This window comes from Notamacropus eugenii, chromosome 3 (genome assembly GCF_028372415.1).
Source record: "Notamacropus eugenii isolate mMacEug1 chromosome 3, mMacEug1.pri_v2, whole genome shotgun sequence".
Classification (NCBI taxonomy): domain Eukaryota; kingdom Metazoa; phylum Chordata; class Mammalia; order Diprotodontia; family Macropodidae; genus Notamacropus; species Notamacropus eugenii.
Window position 1 is genome coordinate 360,673,616 of NC_092874.1, and position 22,451 is coordinate 360,696,066.

A 22,451-nucleotide genomic window follows, 5' to 3' on the forward strand; every position below is an offset into this window, starting at 1 on the left:
AAGGAAGAGTTACATGAGAGGGCTAGAGCTGAGGCAGATGAGGATGATGGTCCTAGGATGAGTAAAAGGGAAGGGAGTTTTCTTACAGGTAATAAGGGAGCCCCTGTTTCAAAAAGATTCAGAAAGGAAGAAGTTCAAGAAGGGGCTATCTGAGCACTTGTTTGAGATGACAGAGAAGGAATTACTGTTTGGATAAGCTAGACCAGATCAGTGGTCTTGAAAATGGGGTAAATAGGACCATTTAATCTGAAGATGAGTCCTATCCCACCTTTGCCTTAATAATCAACTGCTAGAGATGTCCCAAACACAATTCCTTCACTGCCCCGCCTTTACATGCTCTTCCTCAACTGTGCAGTCTCTTCTACACCAGTTGGCCAACTGGGGCAACTATAACCACAACCCTGAGCCCACTGCAGGTATGAAAATCTTCCTCTCCTTACACAAATTTAGCTCTCCCACATCACCTCAAAGTGTGTGTCCCTGGTTGGTTCTGTGATCTGGGGCAGAGACTGGTGAGTAAAAATGTATCCTCCATCTCAAATTTCCTTTTCAATGAAAAAATTTTCCAGTATTGAAATTCAACTACTTGGTAAGATACATTTATCAAATTAACTGAATAATTACAATTTTTTTATAAGTTATCCTATCTAGACAAGATATACTGAGAAATTTTTCAAATATAATGAAGCATATGCAACCATACTGTTCTCACTAAAAGTCTTTTTTTGTTTGTTTGTTTAGCAGAAATGGTTTTGGCTCCATTAACAAATGATATTATTTTAAAACATTTTTATGTTATCTTAATCTCATTGTTTTAACTTTTCAAATTTATCATTTTACAATGTATATAATACTGATATAGGAGCAAATATATCTAGTTTATATATAAATGAGGATGCTCAAAATTTTTTCTTTACTGATGAAGACTGTAATTTTAAAAAGTCTGGATACTACTCTGCTAGATAACCCCTAAAATGCCTCCCAAATGTGAAATTCCATGATTCTGGCACTTGATGTCCCCTAAACTAGGTATTACCAAACTTGGTAATCTCTATTTGGCCTACTACTCCTTTTTCAAAAAAAAAATAATTACTCAGTGCCCCTCTGGGGTTAGTTTAGGTTAATCCTTATTTTTACTCAAAGCCGCCATTGCACCCCAGGCTATTACCACTCCCCTCCACCATTCCTGGGCCCCCAGGGGGCAGTATTGCCCACTTTAGCAATAGGTAGTTGTCACTGAAGATTAAACATTTGTCGGGGTTTGCTAAAGTAGGGATTTATTCCTGTTTATCCAAATGACCTCCGAAGTTCCTTCTAATTTAGATTTCAGGTCTTGAATAATCAACTCACTTATCTCTACTGGTTGAAATCCTTAGGTTTAGTTCTGGTGCTGCTTCCTCAATAAAGCATTCCCAGATATATTCAGTTTTAAGCTATTTTTTTCCCTTCATGAATTTTTAATTCCTCTTTGTTTGGACTCCTACATATATCATAAAATGAATTATAATTATTTGCATATTTATCTTATCCCCTACCAAGGTTTAAGATTTATTCATTCAATAAATTTTCACTTAGCACCTACTATGTGTGAGGATGTGGGAATACACAGACCAAAAATGAAATAATCCCTGCCCTGACTGGGAGAAAAAATGAAATATAAAATATGTAAAGAAGATATGAAGTCCGGGGTAATGGTGGGGAAGTAGAGTACTAGCCACTGGGGAAATCAGAATAGGCCTCGAGAAGGTAGAACCTGAATAAATCTTGGAAGGAAGCCAGGAATTCCACAAGGCAAAGGTGAGACAGAACCATATTAGAAATATCAGAGGGAATTTGAGATTGAATGTTGTACATGGGGAAAAGTAGGAAGCTAGTCTGGCTTATAACTTGGTGCATGAAGTATAGTAATACATAATAAACCTGGAATGGTAGACTGGAGGAAGTCTGTAAAGTACTTTTAAAAATTAAATGGAAGAGTTCTTTTTTCATTCTATATAGAAGAGGAAGCCATGAGGGGAGTGACTGAATATCAATCTGATGGTCCTATGGAAGATAGAATGGAAAAGGAAGAATTTAAAAGATGGGAGATCAACTAGGAGATTACTATAACAATCCCTAAGTGCCTGAAACAGGGTGATAAAACAGAGTGGCATAAGAGGATAGATAAGAACTATATCCTGAAGGCAAAAATTGACAAGACTTGCCAACAGATCAAATTTGAGGGTTGAAGAAGGGTCAAAAGTGACTTTTAGATTTTTGAATTTGGATGATGTAATGGTAATTTAAGGTTAATGGTGGGCAAGGGGAAAGAGTTAAAGATCTTCCCCATCCATTAATAGCCTCAATACCTTTTGTTAATTTCTACTGAGGCACTAGGTGAGAGGGTCTTGCCCTCCTGCTCTGAAAAGTGTATAAATACTCTAAAGTGAAGTTGTACTTTGGAGCTTAGTTTTTGGAAGAAAGTTTGTGTGCCAGATGGGACTCTGGGAAGCCCCTGAGGAATTCCCTGGCTTTGAAAACTCAGATGTTAGTGCTTCTCTCTCTGGTAATTATGTATGTATGTAATGGTTAGATAGCTGGATCTGTTGATCTGTTAGACATTTGGAAGCCCTGTTTGTTGGTCTTTCTGTCTGTAATTTCTGCTTATAATTTCTGTTTGTATTTTCCCTTAAGTTCAAGGTGCTGACTTTCCCCCATGAACTAAGTGAATGATATATGTGCTTGATTAAAATAGATTGTTGACCCCTCAAAAATTTCTTTCCTTTTAGAAAAGCAGATCTAAGAATCTATATAGCAGGCCTTCCTGTTGCACATGACTGTAAGAACAGTGGTATCTTAACATGAATAGAAGAGTTAGGATGCAAGATTTGAAGAGAAGAAAATTTAAGTTATTTTATATATTTTGAGCTGGGATGGCTATGACATCTAGCCAGAAATATAAACAAGAAGTTGTGATGTGAGACTACAGTTTAGGAGAGAACCAATCTATCTGGCCATATTTGGGGTGGCAAGTTATTTTTGGAAAGTGATTTTTATATGAAGAGCTATCAAAAAAGTCCACATTTATAACACAAACTTACTCTAATTAGAATCAATCTGAGAAGGAAGGTAGGCCATTATTATAATAGTCTTCAATCAAGAATGAAGGGGAGCTACAAGGAGCTATGTTAAATCTGCTGGCTGGCCTGGGAAGCAGCATGATATACAGTAGAAAGAGAGCTGGACATAGAGTCAAAGAATTTGGGTTTAAATACAAGCTATTACTACCTATATGACCTTGAGTATGTCATTTAATCTCTCCGTAAAGTGGGGAAAGGATAATATATATTACCTCTGAGGTCCCTTCTATTCTAAATCATTAATGTTGACGATGAATGGCACTCCTCAACCAAGCATTTACAACTTGTGACTGCTCTCTAATTTTTTAACCCTGTCCTTTGCTCTACGCCAAAGCAGCATAATACCATATAAAGAACACTGGATTTGAAGTCAGAAGATCTGGGTTTGAAATCAGCTCTGCTACTTATTACCTATGCTACCTTGTGCTTAATCTCTTTGGGTCTCTCAGTTTCTCATTTGTAAAGACAGAGATTAGACTAAAATGACCTCTAAGGTCCCATATGGTCTATGACACTACCCAAAATACTTAAAACCTTGAGGAGTCTTGGTCTTCTGGATTCAATCACTCATTCCATAAGCATTTAACTACTCACTGTGTGAATGCATTGTGCTGAGTACCAGTTAAGAATCCTTTCTCCCCACCAAAAAAAAAAATTGTCCTTTCAGAATTCAGTGACCATACTTTCTAAATTAAAATTAAGGTATGTAATAACAAAGGCTTGTTATAATTTCTTTTATAATTACAATGGGACAGAATGTCTTGTCCTAGAAAATGCAGAATGTATTCTCTGAAACTACTACTACCACATCAATAACGCGGAGCTAGGATTATCTAATCTTAGTGAGAATTCTAATTACCCCTAGAGATTGCCCAAGCCAAGTAAAAGGGCAGGTATATTCCTGCTATATACTAAGTTAAAACTCTGAATGAATTTTCCCACAAAAACATTGTTATAAAAGTTGGTTAACTTCTACAGCTCTGCTACATGTTGCATTTAATAGGCTCCAGAGTCCAGTGAGAATACCTAATTTGCAACATTGTTTCCAGGGGAAAACACAGGAAAAATTCCCAGTAAAACAAATTCCCATTCCCAAACTTTTGCATAGACTGGATAAACTGAGAACTACCTCTATACAAGTTACTTGAGGACAAGGCCTTTTTCTTTGCTGTCTTTAAATCCCTAGCACCTAACATAGTGCCTGGTACAAAATAAGTGTTTAATAAATTGCTTATTGAATTGAGGTTTCTTGGCAACCATTCTTAAGAGTTGAAAAATCATTATTTCTTGCCCAATTCACATTTACTCTGATCATTTAGCTTCACTTTTCACTTTAGAGGTCCCCTCAAAATTTCTCTATATTGCATGTCTCTGATATTTGCTGCCACCACCTTAATTTAGGCCCTATCTCCCTCATTTGTTGCGTGAATTAATATCTACTCTGAAAAACTCTAGCAAATTTTAAAGTGCCATAGAAATTTAAGTTTATTACAAGTTTCTTAACTTTTTGTATGGATCTCTCTCTTCTCCTTTATGTAGTTTAGTCATTTTTTGGCCCTGACTCTTTGTGATCCCATTTGGGTTTTTTTTAGCAAAGATACTAGAGTGGTTTGCCATTTCCTTCCCCAGTTCATTTTACAGATGAGGAATGGAGGCAAACAGGGTAAGTGCCCAGGGTCATGTGAACAGTAGGTACCTGAAGCCAGATTTGAACTAACCCCAGCAACCCAGCTGCCCTTTCTCTTGTCCTATTCAACTACAAAATAATCCTGCCCCCAAACCTTCAACATCATCTCCCTACTACACAATTTCACTCCAAACCTATCTTTTTTTCATATTCATACACCACATTCAGGTTAAACTGTACTATTAGCTCTTAACCTAAAACTGACACCCAACCTTCCTGTTTCTGTGCTTTAGTATACACTGTCCCTCAATGGCAGGCATTTAGCACCAGTCCCTCCTCATCCCTGTCTTCCAGAATCCTAACCTCTTCCATGCAGCCTTCTCGAACACTCACCGGTAAAAGCATTATCTCCTGCCTAACATTTTCTTAGAGCTCTTGGTATTGTCACCATCTGAGCACATGCCATGCATACCCCACCTCACAGCAGAATATAAATTCCTTGAGGACAGAAACATACATTATCATTTAAAAAAAAAACTCTGTATCCTTAACTTTTAGCGGTGCCTTCTAACACTAGGACCCTAAAAATGTGCTGAACTTAATATAACCTATTACAATATTAATCTCAGAGGCTCTCTACATAATTTATGTCGGTGAGAATGAGCAAAATTACATTTATCTGAAGGTTCCGCTTTTATATTTTGTGCAGTAAAAAGTTGTTTAAATTTAGCAAAGAGCAGATCTGGACTACAATCCCGTCTAAGTCCCATTGTGCACATTTCCCTTGGGGAATTTTAAGTTTAAAAACAAAATAGCAAAAGGGAGGGGGAATCATTGTCCTGCATGAAGCAGATGGTGTTCACAACTGTCATATACATAATATAGGTGCTTAATAAATGGCTGAGGCGGAGTTTCTGGGCAGCCTCCCTTTAGAAGCTCACAAAGTTTGATCTAGTTCATGTTTCACTGTAGTTTTCCCCTCCAGGCGCTATCCTGTCTTCCCTCATTCATGCCCACGCGTTCAGCGATGCCCCCTCGGTAAAGGCGGGCAGGCAGCGGGCTCCCACAACCGGAGCGCCCCGGGCCCTCGCGGGCCACGCTCCCCGCAGGGGGCTTCCGATCCCCTCCGCACCCCACAGCAGCCCAAGGCCAGGGATCACGATCTGTTTCAGAACAAGGCGGCCATTACCTCCAGACAAGGGAGGGACGAGCTCCTGGAGCAGCACCTGCAGGTGCAGGTGCACAAGCCAACAGCCCCCCCTCCTCCTGCGCCGGGGTCCCGAGGTGGGGGAGGGGCGAGGTGAGGGAGGATAAAGGGTCGGGGGAGGTGACGCCGCCCCACCCCCATTCCACCCCCACCCCCCCGGCTCATCTCCTCCGCATGTCCGGGTGCTGATCTGGAGTCTGCAGCTCCGGGAAGGGCTTAGACGAGGAAGAGGAAGGAGAGAAAGGCTCGGAGGGAAGAATGGCCGGCGGCCCCGCCCCCCGCCGCCGGCCCCATCCCCGACCCCCTCACCTGCCCAGCATGGGGCGGCGGCCGCTCCCATCCAGAGGGCCGGCCTCGGTCCCCGCTTCCCGGCCCCGCGGCGGAGGCGCGCGTCCCCGGGTGCTGCCTCCCGCCGGGCTCTAGCAGCCCTAGACGCCCATGGGAGCAGCGGCTGCCGCCCACTTCCCCTCCGCTGGTCCCGCTCTTTCCCGCCCCCCGCCCCCTGCCCCGCCCGGCCGCCGGGCGGGCCTACTTCCGGCACAGGCCCCTCACTAACCGTCGCCTCCGCCCGTCACGGCCAGGGCACCGCCCTCTTAAAGGCCCCGGAGCCCTCACTTCCGGCAGCGCCAGATAAGTCCCCGACCCGGCGGCAGAGGGAACTGCGCTTTGGGTGGTGGTGGTTGTCGTTTTCTGTTGAAGCGCCCCCCTCCGGTGAGCGATCGTCCGCTCCGTCCTGGTCAGGTGGGTGGTAGACGGCGCCTCCGGCGGCTCGGTCGGGCGGCGGGCCGGGGGCGGCCGCGGCGCTGGAGGGCCTGGGATGGGGGCTTCTCTGTGCATGCTGTTCAGAGGGGACCTCGGACACTTGGTCCCCGAGGCCGAGCCCAGTTTGCAAACGGGCATCTTTTCTGGAGGGTCGGGGGTGCCAAGAGTGCCCGCCAGGGCGAGGTTGGGCTTACAGAGTTTGTTATCCAAATTTCTCCGTGTCCAAAGGCCTAATGGTGGTTGGCCTAAGGCAGTGTTTCTTGTGCCAGTGCTAGAAGAGCCCGGGGCGGGGAGGGGGAGGGGGAGAGAGAAGGAAGAGGAGGGGAGGAGGCAGAGAGGCATTCTGGGTAATGTAGTCTCCCTAGCTCCTCCAGGCTGCCCGGTGTGCTTGGGAAGATCCGCTGCTGCGGCTCTGGAGGATTAATAATCCGGACCGATTTAGCTGGCTATATGAAGTCCTGTGCCCCGTCCAGGGTGACCGGGATTCGGGGGAGGGAGGAGAGCGGTGTTTCTGGATCACAACTGGAATGGGCATTTTATCAGTTATAGCGTAGTTAAGCTTTGATGATGTAAAGTCCCCATAGCAGATGATATCCCAGATATATTGATTACAGGAGAGAGGGCGAGGTCCGCGCTGGGAACGTCCTCGAAGCCGCCGCTCCCTGCTGACCTTGTGCTGTGCCGATGCGGAGACAAATCCCCAAGCTGTCCCCGCCCAGTTTAGATAAGAATTGGCTAAAGAGGAAGCCTAGGGTGAGGAAGCATTGTTGGTGCAGAATGAGGGAGAAGGTGAAAGGACGAGAAGAATGATCCTTGACGTCAAGGCAGGCCTTGCAGTCCTGAAGTGTATTCCTGCGAACTGTCACTGCTGATCCTGAGTTACGCTAGCGCTTTGAAGTCCCCTCTTCTGCCCTGCAGGGCGGAGGCCACTAGGGAAAACCCGTTCTGAAAAGTAGCTGGGACCACTGGAAAGCTCTGTTAGCGTGTATTTGAAGCAGAATTAGTAACCTGTGAAATTTAAAAGAAAAACTGTCTTTTACCTCTGTCCTGTGAAGATGTTTAGTATTCCAAGGAGCGCAGTGCACACTTTAATTTCAAAGTTACATTGAGCAGTAGAACTGAGCAATAATTATGCAAGTGTTTGTTGATGTTGTGTATATGTGTACTATTTGAGACTATCTCTGTCTCTGTCTACTTTTTTTGAACATAAAAGTGATAGTTTTGTAGTAAAGATTATATAGAGATGGTCAATTGTGACTTAGTCAGTGGAATCCAGGAGATGTAAATTCAGATACAACACTGCCATTTATTGTCTGTCACTGAATTTCTGTGTGCCCCAGACCTTAATTCTTTAGGATTTTTACAAATTCTTGGATGATTCGCTCTCCTAAATTGGAAGGAGTGCTGATGAAATCACTGATCCTTTGTATTGATGCATAAGGGTTATGTGCCGGATGAATATTAAAATTGTTAATGTAGACCTAGAAGGCCTGGGTAACTCAAAAACACTATTGCCATCCTTTTTAATCTACAGAATGTGTATCTGTGCATTTCTCTTAATAAGTGGGCTTGTATATTTAGTGAGCAAGAGAGGAGTAAGTAATTTCCATGATTGGCATCCAGTTTATCCAGAGTGGTTAGTAGGACTTCTGGCACATAGTAGGTACTATATAAATGCTTATTCCCCTTCCTTTTCCTTGCCTTTCTTATTATGAATTAAATTTTTTACCTTCATTATAGTTATTAATGGCAATTGATAAGTTTTAGCAATGAGAAAGCCTAATTGATTGAGCTGATCTCCCATTGTGAGTTACACATTAAACATTTGAGACCCTTTTCTCCTTTCTCCTGCTCTACAGGCTGCTTTCTACACAGGTATGAGAGAGTGACATCAATAGTCTGAGCCTTTAGTCCTTTGAGTCAACTACAAAATGAAGAATATCCCAGTAGCTTTTAAGGAAAAAAGTAGGCCACCTGACTGGGGCAAGAAGGTGGGGATAGAGGGTTAAGACGTTGTCCCTACCCCACAACCTTTAAGGAGTCTGCATTTTAATGTTGTCTGACTCTTTGTGACACAGTAGACCATGGCATGCCAATACTATCCATTGGGTTTTCTTGGCAAAGATACTGGAGTAATTTGCCATTTCCTTCTCCAGTGGATTAAGACAAACAGAAGTTAAGTAACTTGCCCAGGGTCACACAGTTATTAAGTGTCTGAGGCTGGATTTGAACTCAAGAAGGTGAATCTTCTGTCTCCAGACTCAGTTCTCTCTCCACTGAACTACCTTTATATTGCCTAGTGGGAGGATTAAGTAGACCTCTAGGTGCAGTATGTTGTCACCCTCTTTTCAGTAGCAATGCTAACATTGCTATGATCCCTTCTTCCAGGTCAAGAGATTGAAAGCTGTAGGATGAAGGCTATGTATAGTGGGGAGATGACTAGAATCCTGGATAGATCTGGTTTCTTGGTGAAACTGAATGGGATATTAAGAGGGCCACCAGGTATAATGGGTTATGTGAGTTTGCATTCACATCCACTAATCAGGATTTCCAGCAACTAGATGGCTAGATCTGGAATCAGGAAGACCTGAGTCCAGCCTCAGATACTTATTAGCTGTGTGATCTGAATGTCACTTACTGTTTGCCTCAGTTTCCTTATTTGTAAAATGAGCTGCAGAAGGAAATACTAAAACACTCCAGTATCTTTGCCAAGAAAACCTTAAATCGGGTCCTGAAAGAGACAGATACAACTGAAAAACAACCGAACAACATCAAGATAGGTTAGCCTTAGCATGAAATTTTAAAACTGAGCAGATTAATTTGGTTGCAGTTAATTTGCTATGGGTGGAGAGAGGAGGGGAAAGTAGATGGTATAAGGAGGTTTGGTCTGAAGAGTCATTTTTCCAGGTGGGAAGGAGGGAACTGTGGCAAGGCAGATGGCAAGTTACCTAGGTAGTCTCTGGTTTCCAGAGATGTCATGTTGGGGGCATGTAGCATGGTCTGGTGATGTGTAGACATACGCACTTGGGTCACAAGATCTTTTCGAGTTCTGACTCAAACTTAAATTCAATTCATAAACATTTATTAAGTACCTATTATGTGTCAGGCACTATGCTAAGAGCTGGAGATAAAGAGGCAAAAGATAATCCCTGCCATTTATCTTTCTGGCCTCAGTTTATTCATTTGAAGAAAACAGTGAGATGGAAGGAAGAGAGTTGGATATCTGGTATCCTTTCTAGCTGTAACATTCTATTTTTCTGAACACTTTTTCAGTGATGGCTTATTTAATTAGAGGCTGGTATTTTTCATCAATCTAAAGATATACACGAAGAGCTGTAGAGTTGGACACAACTTAAAAGCAATGGAAAGGGGATACATTTCTTTTCAGAGATGAATGAAAAGTTTAATCAAGATGATGGGGAAGCTGGGACTTGTTTTCTTTGAAGCTCTAGGAATTATGATCTCAGAGTGAAATGTATTTTCCATTTTTATATTTCAGCACTTTATTTATTTAGCACAGCTAGGTGATGCAGTACCTAGAGTGCCAGGCCTGGAGTCAGGAAGATCCATCTCCCTGAATTCAAATCTGGCATCAGATACTTAGCAGAAGTGTGATGCTGGACAAGCCACCTAACTTACTTTCCTCATATGTAAAATGAACTGGGTAAAAAATGGCAAACCACTAAAAAAACCAAACAAACCCAAAAAGGGGTGACAAGTCGGATATGACTGAAAAGATGGAACCACAACTCCATTTTTAATAATTACTTTAAGGTTCTTATTTGGAAAAGTGCTTTTGAAAATAATGTTATATTGAAGATCTTCATTCATGTTTTTTAAATTCTACATTAGAAAAGCATATTTACTCCATTTGAGGGTATATTATGCTTTATCCATTTTGTTGATTTCAGTGAAAAGGTAGGAATGTGGGCCTTAATTTCCTGATTTGCACAATAGGAGCAGGAAAGATGGGGAAGAGATAATACTAGTCTCTCAAGTCTTTCCTAGGTCTAAATTCTGTGGTTTCTAATGTTATGTGACACTTGACTTTTTGGGGGGAGGGGGCACTAACATAATGCAATTTTGCTTTTTAATGATTTGTTTTTGGCAAGTGTTTTCTACTTTTTAAAAATAATGTAAATTTGTGGAAAATGCCAAAAAATCAAAATAATGGGATGACCCATTTCTATAGTGGTCTGGAAGAAAATGGAAAATAGATCTTTGCAATTAACTTCCACATTAGAAAACTTAGTTACACAAACTTCTTGGAAGCAGTGGCTACCATTTATATATTCTGTAAATTATCTTGCATATTGTTTAATGTGTGAAATTCATTTTTCAAATAACATAAAAAAAAAAAGATCATCCTAATCTCCTCAGGTAGATATTAGAAACTATGTGGATAATTTTTCTGGCTAGCTCATTTGTTCTATAGTGACAGAACTTAAATATAAATATTTAGCCTTAAAGGTTTATTCAGTTCAACAGTTATTAAGTAGATAACATGACCAAGCACTACATCCCAAAGAGAAGGGCTGCCAAAAATATTGGCCAGTTCCTTCAGACAAGATGATTTTTCCCCCAGTGTCAATACAGTATCATCTCTTTCTCTTAAATGAGGATTTGTCTTGTGTAATAGTTCTCAAATTTTTGTGACACAAAACCTGTGACTTTAGAGAACTTTAGAATAGATATAGCAACAAAAATTGTTTGAATTGATGGCTTCACTAATACCAGTGACAGAAATATTGTTAGGGTTTTTTTTAGGATTTATGTTAATATGGAGATAGTCCTGTTCTCATCAAAAGATTGACTTGTAGGTGATAATTTTAAATATAATATCCAATAAATGATATGATTGTATAATATGCATTTGTACACTTAGTGCAGTCCCTGTACTAAGGCACATTAATACATAATTAATTTGTAACTCACCATTGAAATTACATTCTTGAAGTCCTAGATATTTAGTATGAAATGTTGCCAAATACTAAAATATATTATCAGATCTTTATTCTGTATGCAATAATATTACAGATAACTTGTTTAATTGAAAAGTATGTGAATATTTCCTTCCAAAGTATTTTCAGTTCAATATGCATTTATTAAATACTTACTTTATGTCAGACAAAGACAAATCATTCTGCTCTTACAGTCTCCTGGGATACTTCATATTGGGAACAGGCTTAGACAAAATAGCTTACCTTCTAAGATGTTCACAGTTTTTAGTTTTCCCTTTTGCTTACATAATCCAGTATTTGGGGACATTACTTTAGTTCATACATTTTTCCTTAAAAAAATTAACCAAAGGAGGTGAGTAACAAAAAGGAAGGCCCCATGTCTGTGAAAATATTTATTGCAGAACTTTTTATGGTAGCAAAAAATTGGAAACAAAGTAGATGCCCATTGATTGGGGAATGACTGGAAATGATTGTGGTACATGAAAGTAATTGAATATTACTGTGCTTTAATATCTATCAAGGCTGGTAAATGTGGAAAAGAATGGAAAAACTTGGGAACTAAGACCAAGTAAAGTTCATTGCTCCAGGAAAACAATAGACACAATGTAATAGACACAACATTGTAAGTGAAAAGAACCCCAAGAAGACAATCTGAATTGAATGCTGAAGAATTCTAACCACATTTATCCCTAAAGGAGAGATATGAGAAGGTGCTTCTCTCCCACCCCCTGCAGAAGTGTGTACTTTGGGAAGAGGGTGGGGTAGTGAGTAGATCATAGATGTGGATTACTGAATATAAATTAAGCCATTTTTTTTATATATCAGTTTTGCAGAACTTTTTTTTTTCTTTCTCCTTTTCCTGTTCTTAAAAAATAGTTCTCTTGGAGGGCATAGAGGAAAGGATTCAGTGAAAAATGTAGATGAAATAAAAACAAATGTTACAAACTATTTTGTTTTTTTATTTATCATGAAGCATTCCATGTTTTTAGAACAAGTCCAGAAAGACACAAACAGGATAGTATGAAACTACAATGTTAAAGTTACATACTTTTAAAAAATAAGCAGTATATAGTATAGGTTCATTGTTTCATAAACTCTCTTTTTCTGTCCCTTGTATTTAGAATTGGTTAATTGGATGTTTGCCAAGTTCATAATAATAAAAAAAACTTTTTAAAATTAAAGACAGTGAGACTGGTGGGAACATAGCAGGATATTAGAGTTCAGAAGAACCCAGATCCTTCATGAACAACCTCATAAGGACCTAAAAATGCACCAGATGAAGAAAAGGAAAGAGAATTCCCCATGAACTTCATCACAAAAGACATCCAGAATTTTAGGAAGCCCTAAGTGGGAGAAGGCATCATAGGAGGCATCACAGTCTAACAGGCAGGAGCCACTGTCAAGATCTTACAAGACTTGGCAGGGGTCACTACAAAGAAGAGGGAAGCTTACCATGAGAGAGAGAGAAACTTAAAACCTATGTATCCAAAATTATGGATCATTAATGAAATAGAGGATTTCTGAATATTCTGGATAGAAAGACCAAGATTTGAATAGACGCTGAAATGAAAACATAGGAGTCATGAGAAACATCAAGAATATTCAGTTGGAAGGAACTATGTGAGGCTGAATTTTTTATATGCTACTGGATGACAAGAAATGGTTTCTCAGAATACTGTTATTTTGTCCTTCATTTTCAGAGGAACAATGACATCATGGGGGGATGTCTTGACCCACATATAAACTGGACTTAAGTGAGGCAGTTACACAAATCATCAGTCTCACTCTGTTCCAGTCATTGAAGTCCTGGGGCAAGACCAAAGTCAAGACAATTAGCAATATTCCAGGTTGCAGTGGATGACCTTGATGCATCCCCAGCTCATTTTACAGAGTAAATGGAAGGTAATCTCAGAGAGGAAGACACTAACATTTGGGAGATCCCTAAAAAGACTTCTTGCAGAAGGTGAAATTTAAGCTAAATCTTGAAGGAACCCAGGGGAATTAAGAGGCAGAGGTGAAGAGGTGGAGAACTTTAAGCATGGAGGACAGCCATTGCAAAAGCTCAGAGAAGAAAGATGGAGATGCACAGAACAGCAATTGTATTGAATATGGCAAGGGGAGTAAAGCATGTGAAGACTGGAAATGGTAGGAGATCCAGTCCCTTCCTCCAGATCATCCAAAATGCTTCGTTGTGGGAGCAAACAATGTGGGCTCCAAGCAGATGCAGCAGATCCGGAGGTCCCTCTAGGGGAAGGCTGTCGTATTGATGTGCAGAGCCATTCACAGGCATCTGAAGAACAACCCTGCCCTGGAGAAAGGCTGCCTCCTATTCGAGGTGGATGAGGACTTTGCTTTCACCAAGGAAGATCTAACTGAGATTAGGGATATGCTTCTGGCAAATAAGGTACCAGCTGCTGCCTGAGCCAGTGCCATCGCCCCATGTGATGTCAGCATGCCATCCCAGAACACTGGTCTGGGTCCTGAGAAAACGTCCTTCTTTTAGGCTCCAGGGGCACCATTGAAATCTTGAATGATGTGCAGCTGATTAAGACTGGAGACAGAGTGGATGCCAGCGAGGTCACCTTATTGAACATGCTGAACATCTCCCCATCCTCCTTTGGGGTGATCATTCAGCAGGTGTTTGACAGTGGCAGCTTCTGCAACCCTGAAATGCTGGACATCATGGAGACTTTGTACCTTCGGTTCTTAGAGGTTGTCTGTAACATTGCCAGAGTCTGTCTGCAGATTGGCTACTCAAGTGTTCCATCAGTACCCCATTTGATCATCAGTGGGCATAGGTGGGGTCTGAGTACACCTTCCCACTTGGTGAAGGCCTTCCTGGCCAACCCTTGGGCATTTACTGTGGCTGCTGCTGCCCTTGCTGCTACTGCTTCAGCCTGAGAAGAATCAGAGGAGTCTGAAGAACATATGGGATTTGGTCTGTTTGATTAGCCCACAGGAAACAACTGTTTCAGCCAGTTTATTTGTGAAATGAAAAAATAAAAGTGCTCATCTCAAAAAAAAACAAACAAATACCTAACTAAAGAAAATAATTCCTTAAAAAAATGACTCTGAGACATCAAGAATCAATCAAATAAAATCAAAAGAATGAAAAAATAGACAAAAACATAAAGTATCTCATTAGAAAAACTGACCTGGAAAATATTTTCAGGAGAGATAATTTAAGAATTATTGGAATTCCAGAAAGCCATGATCAAAAAGTGCCTGGATAGTATCTTTTAAGAAAACATGAAAGAAAACTACTCTGGTATCATAGAAACAGAGGGTAAAATAGTCATCAAAAAAAAATCTACCATCGTCTTTTGAAAGAGATCCCCAAATGAAAACTCCCAGGAATATAATAGCCATATTCTAGAACTCTTAGATCCAGCTGCTAGCAGCTGGAAAGAAACAATGCACATATTGTGAAGTCACAGTCAGGATTACATAAGATTTAGCAGCTTCTGCTTTATAAGATCAGAGGGCTTAGAAAATGATGTTTAAGGCAAAGGAACCACTCAGCAAAACTGAGCTTACTCTTTCAGGGGAAAAAGTGAACATTGGACTTTCAAACATTCCTGATGAAATGACCAGAGCTGACAAAAAATCAGTTTTCAAATACAAGACTCAAGAGAAACATAAAAAGGTAAACAGGAAAGAAAAAAACATGTTATTCAATAAAATTAAACTGTTTACATCCTTACACAGGAGGATAATAACTTGTAAACTCAAGAATTGTATGTCTGTTAGAAGCTAGAAAGAACATATGTAGACAGAGGATGTGGGTATAAGTTGACTTTGATGGGATGATAAGAGGTGAGAAAGGGGACTGCATTGGAGAAGAGAAAATGGCAAAGCAGAATGGGGTAAATTATATTACATGAAGAGGCATTAAAGACCTATTTAAAAAAGGGAAAGCGTTGAGCATTGCTTAAACCTTACTCTCATTGAATTTGTCTCAGAGAGGGGATATCATACACACTTAGTTGGGTATAGAAATCTATCTTACCCTATAGGGAAGAATAAGGAGAGGGGGACAAGAAAAGGGATGGTGGCTAATAAAAGGGATAGCAGAGGCAAGGTAGGTGGTGATGAAAAGCAAAACATTGATGAGGAGGGATAGGGTAGAAGGGGAAAAAGAGAGAAGTATAAATGGGAAAATAGGATGAAGGGAAATATACAGTAATCGTAATTGTGAATGTGAATAGGATGAACTTACCTTTAAAACAGAAGCAGATAACAAAGTTAAAAAAAGTTAAAAGTGAAAACCCAGAATCCTACAATATATTATTTACAAGAAACATGTCTGAAGCAGAGGGATACACAAAGAATAAAGGTAAAAAGCAGGAGCAGAACAGATTATGCTTTAGCTGAAATTAAAAAAAAAAAAAGAAAAAGGCTGGAGTACCTATTATGATCTCAGACCAGAAAAAAAAAGGCAAAAAATGATGTAATTAAAAGAGACAAGAAAAAAAAGAGACTTTTTAAAAAAAGATGCTATAGACAGTGAAGCAATATCAATACTAAATATGTATGCACCAAGTGGTATAACATCTAAATTTTTAAAGAAGCTAAGTGAATTTTTTTTAAAATCACCCCTCATCAAAATTTTTGTAATAAATTTATTTTTTAATTTATTTTCAGTGTTTCACAATCACTACCGTACAACCTAGATTTTTTCTTTCCCTCCTTATGCCTCCATTTCCCCCTCCCCTCTCCCTTCCTGAGACGGCATACAATTTTATATAGGTTCTACTCATAAATTCCTGTTAAATACATTTTTACCACAGTCATGTTGTATAGAAGAATTAAAATGAATGGGAGAAATCATATAACAAACCAAAACGTAATACAAAAGAAAATGATCTGCTACAATCTGCAATTGAATTCCATAGTTCTTTCTCTGAATGTGGAAGGCATCTTGCCTTAAAAGACCATTGAGTTTTTTTTAAGTCCTTGCATTGCAGTGAAGTTCTAAGTCTACCAGAAAAAGTCTGCGCACACTGTGGTTGTTGCTGTGTACAAAGTTCTCCTGGTTCTGCTCCTTTCGCTCAGTATCAGTTGATATAAGTCTTTCCAGGCCTCTCTGTAGTCTTCTTATTCATCATTTCTTATAGCACAATGGTATTCCATTACATTTATATACCATAATTTATTCAGCCATTCCCCAATTGATGGGTATCCCCAAGCTAAGTGAGTTATAAGAAGAAATAGACAGCAAAACTATATTAATAGGGACCTCACTGTCCCCTCTCAGAACTAGATAAATCTAACCACAAAATAAGAAAGAAGTTAAAGAAGGGAATAGAATTTTAGTAAAGTCAAAAATGATAGATGTCTGAAGGAAACTGAATGGGAACAGAAAGGAATATACATTTTTCTCAGCAGTAATGGCACCTACACAAAAAACTGACCATGTATTAGAGCATAAACATCTCATAATCAAATGTAGAAAGACAAATATTAACGCATCCTTTTCAGATCATGACACAATAAAAATTACATTTAATAAAGTGCCACGAAAAGACAGATTAAAAATTTCTTGGAAACTAAATCTAATCCTAATGAATGAGTGAGTCAAACACAAAATCATAGAAAGCAGCAATAATTTCATCAAAGAGAATGACAAAAATGAGATGATTTACTAAAATTTGTGGGATGCAGGTGAAGCAGTAATTGAGGGAAAATGTGTATCTCTAAGTGCTTACATCAATAAAACAGAAGTGGGCATGCAAATAAAAACAGCTAGAAAAAGAACAAATTAAAAATCCCCAGATTGAAAATTCTGAAAATCAAAAGAGAGATTAATAAAATTGAACATAATAGAACCATTGAGCTAATAAAACTAAGCTGGCTTGTGGGAATGGGAGGGGGGAACCAAAATTGATAAGCCATTGATTAATTTGATTTAAGAAAAGAAAGAAGAAAATCAAATTAACTAGTGTCAAAATGAAGGGAATCTACCACCAATAAAAAGGAAATTAAAGCAATAACCAGGAACTGTTTTGCCCAATCATATGCCAATAAATCTGACAGTGAATATTTACAAAATATTTTGTAAATAGCTCAGATTAACAGAAGTGAAAAAACTATTTAAATAACCCCATTTTAGAAAAAAGAAATTGAACAAGCCATCAATGAACTCCCTAAGAAAAGAATGCCCAGAGCCAGATGATTCCCAAGTGAATTCTACCAAACATTATAAAGAACAATTGATTCCTATAAATGTAAGCTATTTGGGAAAATAGGTGAATAAGGAATCCTACCAGTTCCTTTTATGACACAGGTATGCTGCTGATACCTAAACCAGGAGGTACCCCGAACAGAAAACTATAGATCAATCTCCCTAAATAATATGAATGCAAAAAATTTAAATCCTGCCAAGGAAATTACAGCACTGTATCACCAGAATCATACACTGTGACCAGCTGGAGTTTATACCAGGAATTCAAAGCCACTTCAATGTTAGGAAGAGCAGTGGCATACATCAATCTTATCAATAGCAAAGCCAGGAGAAGTCACAGTTATCCCGACAGATGCAGAGAAAGCCTCAGAGAAGACTCGGCTCCCAAAGAGCATAGTGATGAATGGAAGTTCTCTCAAAATGATGAGTAGTGACTGAAACATTCAGCAAACGTCTGTGATGGGAACAAGCTAAAAACCTTCCCAGGAGTATGGGGAGTGGCAGACATCAGTGTTGTACTTGGAATGGCAGCTACAGCAATGAGAGAAGAAAAACTGAAGGGATAAAAATAGGCAATGAGGAAACAGCTCAGTCTTTGCAGGTGATGTTGTGGGATTTTTAGGGAATCACCTGGTTGGAAAAACTTGTTGAAATAATGAGCAACTTTAGCAAAGTTCCATGATGTAAAATGAACTCCACATAAATCATCAGCATTTCTGTGCATTACCAGCAAAGCCCAGCAGCGAGAGATAGAAAGAGATGTTACATTTAAAATAACTAGGCAATATAGAATACTTGGCAATCTGCCTGCCAATTCAAATGCAGGAGCACAATTACAAAACACTTTTCACAAAAATAAACTCATATCTAAACATTTGGGAAAATATCAATTGCTTATGGGTAGACTGAGCCAATATAATAAAAATGACAGTTCTACCTAAATTTATTTACTTATTCAGCACCATACCAACCAAAAATCTTTTGTAAAGCTAAAAAAATAATAAAATTATCCAGAAGAATAGAAAGTCAAGAATATTAAGGGAATTAAGGTGGCCTACTGTTATCAGATTTTAGACAATGTTATAAAGTGGCAATCAGCAAAACTAAGAAATAGGGTTAGTTACACACTATACAATAGAAAATGACCATGGTCATGTAGTGTTTGGTAAACCCAAAGAACCTAACTTCTGGAACAAGAACTCTTTACTTGACAAAAAAGGCAGGGAACACTAAAAAACAGTATGGTAGAAACTAGGTGTAGACCAGTACTTTACACTGTAATGTAAGGTCAAGATGGGTACATGATTTAGATATAAAGGATGATAGTATAAGCAAATTAGGAAAACAGGGAAGAGTTTGTCAGATCTATGGAGAAGGGAAGTGTTTTTGAGCAAAAGAGAGAGAGAGAGCACTATGAGATAGAAAATGGATCATCTTGATTATATTAAAAGAGTTTTTATACAAACAAAACCAATGCCACCAAGAATAGAAGGAAAACAAAGCTGGGGAAAATTGTTTTTATAGCATGTGTCTGATAAATGCTTCGTTTCTCCAATATGTGGAGAACTGAATCAGATTTATACAAATACAAGTCATTCCCCAATGGATAAATGGTCAGACAGTTTTCAGCTGAAGAAATCCAAGCTACCTATAGTCATAATAAACTAATCCAACCATTCTGGAGGGCACTTTGGAACTATGCCAAAGGGCAGTAAAACTGCATACCCTTTGATCCAGCATTCCCACTGCTAGGTCTGCCCCAAAGAGATCATAAAAAAAGATGAAAGGACTTACATGTTGTATCACCAAGGCAATAGTCACAGCACCAATGGTGACTGAATATGCCAGCATAGTTCTCATAGCATAAAAGACTCCATATAGAAGGCAGAAGAAAAACATTTATTTAAACACCAGAAAGCCAAATCATCACAGCAGGGGGCAAAGCCATTCTCAAACCTCCCCTCCCTCAGCCAGGGCCTTCTCACTACCAACTGTCACGCTGTGTCTGTTAGCCTATGTCAGTTGGCCTGCATGCTATCCTCTTTGACCTGACACCATTCACTCACTTCCTCCTAGTTCTGCTCCACCCTTCCTGTTCTACCTCTTCAGCAAGCTCCCCCTACTACGTGACTTAGGCTTCCAGGTGATTTAAGCAGCTCACATGGGCCTATTAATTAATGACAAACATCTTTCCATATAAATTATTATTACACGTGTACAGATATGTTTATTGTAGCTCTTTTTGTAGTGGCAAAAAATTGGAAATTGAGAGGATGGCTGAACGAGCTGTGGCAGATGAGTGTAACGGAATGCTACTGTGCTATAAGAAATGATGGGTGGGCAGATTTCAGAGAGACTTGGAAGGACTTAAACGAACTGATGCAAATACCGTATGCAGTAGCAGCCACATTATGCTGTGATCAACTGTGACTAATTTACAGTGACCTAAGACAATTCCAGAGGAGTCTGAATGCAGATTAAAACATACTGTTTTCACTTTCTGTGTGTGTGTATGTGTGTATGCCTTCCTTTTGATCTGTTTATTCTTTCATAACATGACTAATATGGAAATTTGTTTACATAATCGCACATATATAACTGATATCAAATTGCTTACCATTTGAAGAAGGAGGGAGGGAAAAATTTGGAACTCAGTTTTTTAAAAATGAATATTAAAAATTTTATTTACATAGAATTTGAAAAAGAATGCAATTTAAAAAAATAAAATTAAAATGCAACAGGCATAGCTTCTGGTATTAGGGTGGTGATAGTCGCACTGTACTCTCTCTATCAGGTCTTCTGGAATATTCCATTTAGTTCAGGTAATCATGGGTTAAGATGTATATGAATAAACTGATGAGTCTCTAGGTAGGAGTAGGATTGTGAAGGGCTTTAAAAGCCAAAAAAGGCCATTTTTTTTTATTCCAAGAGCAATAGGGAGTCAATGGAATTTTTTGAATGGAGGAGTGATTTGGTCATATTTTAGATTTAGTAGAATCACTTTTGCATCTGAGGATGGCTTGGTTTGAGGAGAGACTTGAGTCAGGAGCATACTGTAAATGGTCCAGATAAGAGGTGAAAATTGCCTGATTTAGGGTGGTTGTCATGTGTGTAGAAAGAAAGAGATATACGTGAGAGAATTTGTAAGTAAAAATGACAAAATTTGAAACTGGTTGGTTATGTAGGGTGAGGGAGAATGAAGAGTCAAGGATAAGTTAAGGATAATTGTGCGCTTTGATAACTCAACAGAAAAGGGGATGTTCATACAAGGGGTACGTTTTGGAGAAATGATAGGGTTTTGCTTTGGTATGGCTTTCACTTATTTGCAAGGTGGTGCATCCCAACAAAGCATTAGATTAAACATCAGGAGACCTGAGTTTATTTAGTACTTTACCTTCCTGGGACTCAACTTCCTCATCTGTAAAATGGGGCAGAGATCTAAAATTAAATTGCTTTCTTTTCTGCTCAATTTCTATGAATCATTTTCATCCTCAGATGAAACCATCTGCCACCTCCCCCAACTGACTTTCAAGTTAAAAATAATTAAAACTAATTTAGTTCTGAAAAGTTGAAATGAGTTTCTAACACCTCTAGAGGTGATTGGAATCCTCCTAAGAAGTAATGTCTAGGATTGAAATCATTTTATAAGAACATCTATTTTTCTCAATTATATGTATCTTACTATATAATGTCTTTGGGTCATTTCAAGCCAGCTGTAGAATTAGGTTAGATCCTTATTAGGGATTGTTAACACACACGTGCACACACACACACACACACACACACACACACAGAGAGAGAGAGAGAGAGAGAGAGAGAGAGGAGCAGAGAGAGAGAGAGATTATATGAGAGTCTGGAGAAGTGTTGGCTTTTTGTCAAATGTTAGTAGGACTGAGGTCTCCTGAGGAGGGAAGTTAATTAAAATGCCTCACCCTGTGGGCCATTGCCAGCAGTGGTTCACTGTGTCACGTTTCTCAGCTTCTATCTAACAATCCCTTCAGTCTCTTTCCCACATTCTTGATAGGGATTTTTCAGTGATCAGAAGAGGCCGTCATAATTACTTTTAGTATTCCAAAAGTGGAAGATAAGTATAATTGTTTGTTTAAGTACTTGGGATACTCTTCGTTCTGCCAGAGTAGCTTGTTTATTCCTTAAAATAATAATGTGAGCTGGCATGTATTAGACCTTTAAAGTTTGGAAAACGCTCTGAGTGTGTCTACACACACACACATACATATACGTGTATTTTATAGCAAATAGGTGGTACAGTGGATAGCATGCCAGGCACGGAGTCAGGAAGATTCACCTTCCTGAGTTCAAATCTGACCTCAGACACTTACTAGTGACCCTGGACAAGGCACTTAATCCTGTTTGCCTTAGTTTCCTCACTGTAAAATGAGCTGGAAAAAAAAATGGCAAACCGCACCAGTACATTTGCCAGGAAAAGCCTAGATGGTGTCATGAAGAGTTGGACACAACTGAAAATGACTAAAGAACAACAGCGATTTTTACGGATAAGAAAACTGAAGGCTAGAGAGGTTCAATGACTTCTGTATAATGGCCTCGGTAATCAAGTGTTAGAGCCTGGAAC

General features: G+C 39.3%; 2 protein-coding genes across 19 annotated transcripts in view; one reads left to right on the top strand and one right to left on the bottom strand.

The window, feature by feature from the left end:
- PPIP5K2 (diphosphoinositol pentakisphosphate kinase 2) overlaps window positions 1-6,643 on the bottom strand; it is a 93,728-nt gene extending 87,085 nt beyond the window's left edge. For 6 of the 13 annotated variants that reach the window (XM_072597301.1, XM_072597299.1, XM_072597297.1 and 3 more), the window contains exon 1: window positions 6,263-6,445. The gene's annotated coding sequence lies outside the window, so the exon portion shown is untranslated. Of the gene's footprint in view, window positions 1-5,935; window positions 6,050-6,262; window positions 6,447-6,509 lie in introns of those variants that run through there. The other 7 variants (XM_072597306.1, XM_072597305.1, XM_072597303.1 and 4 more) reach the window with 4 other exon arrangements.
- Window positions 6,575-22,451, top strand: part of GIN1 (gypsy retrotransposon integrase 1) — a 47,110-nt gene continuing 31,233 nt past the window's right edge. For 2 of the 6 annotated variants that reach the window (XM_072597307.1, XM_072597310.1), the window contains exon 1: window positions 6,601-6,694. The gene's annotated coding sequence lies outside the window, so the exon portion shown is untranslated. Of the gene's footprint in view, window positions 6,695-15,233; window positions 15,323-22,451 lie in introns of those variants that run through there. The other 4 variants (XM_072597312.1, XM_072597309.1, XM_072597311.1 and 1 more) reach the window with 4 other exon arrangements.